This window comes from Mirounga angustirostris, unplaced genomic scaffold (assembly GCF_029215605.1).
Source record: "Mirounga angustirostris isolate CCGP_5_RB_7025 unplaced genomic scaffold, mMirAng1.0.hap1 SCAF_12, whole genome shotgun sequence".
NCBI classification, from domain to species: domain Eukaryota; kingdom Metazoa; phylum Chordata; class Mammalia; order Carnivora; family Phocidae; genus Mirounga; species Mirounga angustirostris.
This window is the reverse complement of record NW_026991720.1, coordinates 64,990,178-64,997,224: the sequence shown is the minus strand read 5'-3', so window position 1 is coordinate 64,997,224 and position 7,047 is coordinate 64,990,178.

Below are 7,047 nucleotides of genomic sequence, written 5' to 3'. Positions count from 1 at the left end.
AATTTAAAAATTATAAGTTTAAATTCCTCATTTAGATTTAGCTCTCCTTAAGGAATTCAACAAGAAGCAAATGTCAACTCTAAATAAATCTTTCTGGTGCATCAGCTCTTCTGTGGTGTGTATACTTTCTATAAAATAAATGCTACTTTCAGCTTCTGTTAACCCACATTACGCCAGGAAATTTCCCAATGGCTCTTGTAGACATTTTCTCTCTCTGTAAACCTATTACTGTGAAACTAGTTCCTTCCTGACTTCCCATTATGTTCCTCTGTTATTATTGCATTATGACATTTATTGTGTTGGAATAATTTTATAAATTAATTTTTTTCTTCTTAATTTTTTCATGTTCTTGATTTTTTCAACTTATACAAGCATTTTTATTATTAATTCCTTTCCTTTCAAGAGGCATTCATACTTAAGTCAGGTTTATGCTGTTTGCAAAATTTAATTAAAATTTCCTCCTTTCTCAAGATATTAAATCTGTAATTGTTCTTGGATTTTAATATTTCTATTCAGATCAATAATGGAGAATGTAATATTCACACATTGGTCTAAAAGATTTTCCTCTACTTTTCTATCTTTCCAGCAGCTACTTGAACATTATTATCTTACCATCTTCAGGATTCCCGAGTGTAAAAACATGTTCTATCTCCTGTATGTTAAGAAAGTTATTCTATAGTTCTTTGCATATGTACTTATATATCCCATATTTGTGTTGTCTTCTCCTTGTCCATTCATTCAGCCAGACATTTACTGAGCACCCATCATAGGTCAGACATTGTGTTAGGCTATGTTTATTTGTATTGTTTCTTTCCAGTTGCAATTTTTTTATTTATAGTTCTAACGTCGCATACAGAAGGTATGCTTAAAACAAATTCTCTCACTCTAATTTAAACTTATTCTCTTATATAGTTGATTGTAGTGTATTTATAGATCTAAGAGACAGGACTACTGAATAAATGTACTAGTAATTCTGATAATTCTAAAACTTCCCAGTGAAATCATCTATCTGTATAGTCTTACGCATGTATAAAATTTTGAGAGCTGCAAAAAAATTTACAGAAAACTTGATGAATTTTATTGGCCTGTAATTGTATTTAAAATGGCAAATTAAGTACAGGTGAATATAAGCTGTAACTTAATATCATTTATTATGTACCAACTTGGTCAGATCAATAATTTCAGCTAGTGTAAGAAAGCTAGATACATGAAAAATTCCTGGCAGTCACGTTAAAATTATTCCATTCACTAAAAGTTCACCTTTTGCAAATAAAGTTTTATTTCTGGATCTTTATAGATTACTCTATGAGGAAAGAATCACGAGAAATAGGAAATAAACTTAAAATGGGCATTTTGCTCAGATGATTTAATTAATTGGAAGCTACTGCTATTAGCTAGTTCTGTTTAGCTAGGATCAGCTGAGCAGAAAAGATCCTGGATAGAGCAACTATAAAAACACCAGCATCCTACAACAGCTATGAGAGGAATTCTTGACCTTGCCCACTGCTGCCCTCAGTGTCCACGTTTGCCTGATTGGACCCAGTCCTGACTAGCATTTTATGAGTTGTGATATTGTGATTTGTAATAAGAAATATGTATTTGGTCTTTGTCCCCATTTCTGGCACAGGGCTCCTAAAATCCTCGTGGTTTCCTAAAAGATAACAATAAAGGTGTCTTTTGTTATGTAAATGAGGTGACTTTTCAAAGTACCGGAGGATGGGGCTGGTTGCCAGGAAACCAACTCTGTGATTAGAGGGTTGGAACTTTCAGTCCCATCCCCAACCTCCAGGGAGGGGAGAGGGACTGGGGTTGGATCAATCATCAATGGCCAATGATTACACCAATCAGTCCTGTGTAAGGAAGCCTCTATAAATATCCAAAAATCCGATAGGGTTGGGAGAACCTCTGGGCTGGTGAACACATGAAGATTTCGGGCAGGCAGTGCCTTAGGAGAGAGCATGGAAGCTCCGTGCCCTTTCCCCTTACCTTGTGCTATACATCTCTCCCATCTGGCTGTTCCCGAGTTATATCCTTTTATAGTAAGCCAGTAATCTAGTAAGTAAAATATTTCTCCGAGTTCTGCAAACTGCTCCAGCAAATGAATTGAACCCAAGGAGGGGGCTGTTGGAACCTATGATTTATAGGCAGTCTGGTCACAGCCTGGACTTGGTGACTGGCATAGAAGTTGGAGGGGCAGGGCAATCTTGTGGGACTGAGCCATTAACCTGTGGGATCTGGGGGCGCCTGGGTAGCTCAGATGGTTGAGCGTCTGCCTTGGGCTCAGGTCATGGTCTCGGGGTCCTGGGATCGAGCCCCGCATCGGGCTCCCTGCTTGGCGGGGAGCCTGCTTCTCCCTTTCCCTCTCCTGCTCCCCCTGCTTGTGCTCCCTCACTCTCTCTGTCAAATAAATAAATAAAATCTTAAAAAAAAAAAAAAAAACAAACCTGTGGGATCCGATGCTGTCTCCAGGGAGTATCAGGATTGAGTTAAGTTGTAGGACACCCAGCTGGTGCCCTGAGCAATGCTTGGTGGTCAGAACTGGTCTCAGAACCAGATTAGACGCATATTTAAGAGTGTCATTTATAGGTACTCCTGAGAAGTTAGTATTTGCAGGTGCAAGATAACTCCTCCAGTGACCTAAAGATGAACTGGTTTGATGAGGTATGAACTAAATGTTACAGAGAAAAGCTGTCAATTAATGGTGGATGCTGGACCTAATATGTCAAATGTTGTTGAGAACTGAAGTCTCCATTTAGACTATTGTAATTTGGTGTTAGAGGAGTGTCTGCTTGACTCAGCAGAGGAAGCCAATTGAGGGGGGGCGGGGGGTGGGGGGGGAGATTGGGAGTGGGTTGTGGGTAAAAGAATGGAGGTGATTAGCAAGACAATACGGTGTGTGTGTGTGTGTGTGTCTGTCTGTCTGTCTGTCTGTAAGGGGGTGGTGAGAGACAAAGAGACGGAATGAGGGAATGTTTATAGCCTATCATAGCTGACTTGGTTTTTGCCCTTCCTGAGGGCTTATTATTTAGCTTTTCCCCTTGAGAACCTCCCATTTCCCCTTGTTTTAATTTTAGCGACTTTCTGTGAATTCAGGAGACCCTAACCTTGATCATTACTTCTGACACTACATGAAGGGAAATTTAATCTCTGTCCCTCTTACATGCCAGCCTCAACCACAGAAAAGGGGATTATAGCATTTTTTTCTTCACGAGGGGAGACACTGGGGAGACAGCTTTTTTGACTTCTAAACGCTTGCTCAGTTTTCTGTCCCTAAGGGTCAAATGGCTACTCTGATTGGTTAGGCTCTCTTACTGATTAAGCCCCATTTTTACTACTGGGCAGTGTCTCTATGTGGAAGGCCACAGTCATATTTGGTGTGTGTTGTTTTGCTCTCCCGTCTGCTTTCTCAATCCATGTTCTGGCACTGTAAGAGAGCCAGAGCCTTTTCCCCAATGTGAGAAGTAGCCCAGCCATGTTCCCACTGCATTCTCGTTACTCAGAATGGCAGTCTGACAGGCTGCTGGCCCATAAGCTAGCAAGGAACAAGACAGCTTGACGTTGGGCAAGGGGACGGTGTGTTCTTCCTTGTCAGACCTGGGACTTCCTTTACCCTGGTCCTGCAGAAGGGTTTTGTACTGCTTTCTTCTCTCATCACACTGTAATAACCCCCCTCTGATATCAGAAGTAAAAGAGATGGTAGTTTCGTGTGGAAGAAAATTACTTAGGGCTTCTGGCCTAAGCTGTGTCCTCCATTCTAGTTTTCTTTTTTTTTTTTTTAAAGATTTTATTTATTTATTTGAGACAGAGAGAATGAGAGAGAGAGAGCACATGAGAGGGGGCAGGGTCAGAGGCAGAAGCAGGCTCCCTGCCGAGCAGGGAGCCGATGCGGGACTCGATCCAGGGACTCGATCCAGGGACTCGATCCAGGGACTCCAGAATCATGACCTGAGCCGAAGGCAGTCGCTTAACCAACTGAGCCACCCAGGCGCCCCTCATTCTAGTTTTCTTAAGAGTTGTAGCACAGGGTATCAGCTGCTTGCCTGGATTTACCAAGCTGCACTTGTCCGTTTACTGTCTGGGTGGGAAATACCGAAGTAAGGGGCAGAGGAGTGGTTTCTGGGCCTCACAGCTTTCATTTCATTATTTCAAATAGAATTTAAATGATATTAATAATTATTTTAGTCTTTTATATGTTGGATCTCTTGTTTTAATAATGTAAAAAACTATCATTAACTTTTACTGGGCCCTTTTTATAAAGTCTATTTTATTAGTTTAATTTCTATTAGAGGGAAAACATACAATACACACACAAGGTCACAATTTTTAAATCTTGGGATATAGGGATGTCTAAACAAATTCTAGGTCAGTTCAGTCTCCTTCATTAAGCAAATATTTACAGAATCCCTGCTCTGAGCCAGGCAGAGTGCTGGGGATGCAGGATGACTCACCTGAATCATGAGCAAGGATGTAGCCTTATTTAGGCTAGACTGAAGGTTTGCAGTGCTTTATGGAATCACTTTAAATCCCTGTTGCCAGCTAAATGGGATGAAATACAATTCTGAGCATTGTTTAAACATTTGATAGTCTGTTTCAGCGTGCTTATTTCCTAAAACCCAGAGATGTGGCACAATTCAAAAGAACCTCCAGGCTCTGCTTCTGCATCCCTCCCAAGGGGCTCCTCACTTTCCTGCTTGGTCGGATCTCTTGCCAGTCACTATTCCGATAGAAAGATCCATCTTCTGTTGGTAGTCTACAACTCTTGTCTAAATTGGGTTTTATCTTTGTGGTCACCAGTGTTCCCAGGACTTACAATATTTTCTTTCAAAGAGTACCTCCTTTCTGAGATTCATTTTTCATTTGCATTTCCTACCCTTACTGTTAAAAGCATCTGTAAAATTTACAGGTTATATCTTTTTTTTTAAAGTTAGATAGTTTTTACTTCCTCAAGGATACAGGTTATAAAGTCACTTGTAACTGAGGCTAAATCATTTTTGTTTCTAATCCAATGACTAAAATCGTGTTCTACCTCCCTACGGACTGTTGGTATTAGTTTTCTTTGTTCCCTCCGTGTGGCTTTGGTTTGGTAAGAATTTGAAGTACACGTGAATACAAAAGTACCTAATACAAGCAACTCATCCTTGAAAAGGATCAAACAGAATGCCCCCATGTGGTTACCAGCGCTATGTTTAATGGTTTTGCTCAGGAAGAATTGTGACATCTATAGCTCAACATCTTGGAGATTCAGATGCTAATTAGGAAAGCCACTTCTCACCAACTGGAGCTTAAAAACATTGACAGGCATCCCATTCTGAATTTGTCTAATATTGGAGCTTTTTTTTTTTTCTAGGAAATAAAATGAGAAAATATTGAACACAAATATGACCTCGTGTGTATGTCTGTCATTTTCTATTCAAAAGTTTTGTTATGAAGAGAACTGTATATGAGAATTTTTAGATATCTAGCCCTGAGATCCTCAGTACTGATCCATTTCCATTGACACTGTGAATAGATGAACTTCTATGCAGATGGACCTTAATGCAGAGTGAAACAAGCAGCAAGCATTTTGACTGTTAGCACTGATTATAGAATTGTTTCTAAATAAGGCTTATTTCTAGTTGGATATATTGAGATTATATCTGATGCTTGCTAAGTGCTCGATAAATAGATTATTTGATGAATGTTATGAATGAATGTACAAATGAACTTGAAAGTAGAAAAATAAAACTAATTCTATGCTTTGCCTCTGTGGATAATTTACGGAACTAGACAATTTATTAGCCTCAGAGGTGGAATCTAGGAAGGACAGGGATAAGGTTTAAGCAAAGCTAGAACAATAAATCTAGGGTGGGGGTGAGGTCATGAGAAATGTACAGTGAGTAATTGAGGACTTACTTTGTACCCACACCATGCTACAAACTTCCACAGTTGTTACCCTAATTCATGTAACAACCCTATAGATGAGGCATTACTAGTCTTATTTTAGAAGGGAAGAGAATAGGGGCTCCACAAGTTAGGTAACTACCCAAGATTATACAGCCTACAAGTGGTGGGACCAGATTTAAACTTTTAAAACCATGGCTAATGATCTTATGAGGATGGCCTTGTCTGAATTTCAATATTGTTCTGCTGAAATACGACGGAATCTCCTCAGCTGTAAGGTGAGTTCAAGCATGAGAGAGAATAAAAAAGAAATATTACATAGATTTCATTCATCAGGGAACTACAGGGATTTAGAAATACAAAGTAGCCTAAAACATAAGCATTCCAGACCAATTCATTTCATTTATTCATTTATGACCTATTCATTCAATAAATAATGATTTGGTATTCTCCAAGTACCATGAGCCCATGCTGCCTACACCTGGCCTGTGTCTTGGGTGCCTCTCCTCCACGATGTTGCATTTTCTTTGGCTCTCCAAAGTGAAGCTTATGTTGGCAGGTTTTATCCTTGAATCCATCCACTGGCACTCAGATGATAATCTGCCTCTTGATTTGTAGCCAGGGGCATCCCAGTTAGTGAGAGAGGCTGATACAAAGGGGTACGAGGAGCCAAAGGTGGTAATATGTCTCCATTCCTGCTGATAAGGCCACCCAAGCAAGTTTTCCTGAGGCTGTGGTAATCTGGAAGGCTGCCTCTCACTTATCCACAGAATCAAGAAGCTCTGTGGCCATAATGCTAGGATAAGCTAATGAGAGTGTATTACTCAATAACAGATGTTGATCTAGCTAATCTTTCTTTGGTATTGGAAGGTAGCCTAGGAACACCAGGTGTTAGAGATTAGTTTTCTCGTGACTTGTGCAATCACTTGCATGTGCACTAAGTGCGTGAGGTAACAGGTGAAATACCTAAATCAGAGTAAGAGTCAACCAGTTAACCGTGAGAATAACAAAAATAAAATGAGCTTTGAAAATGCCAAAGTGCTAGAACATATTTGTTGCTATTTTGAGTCCTTTATGAGACTTCAATGGAATGGTTATGTCACAATTAGTAGATATTCAAATATCACAAAGACTTTCTTATGGACAGCTGAGTGGTATAAGGCAATG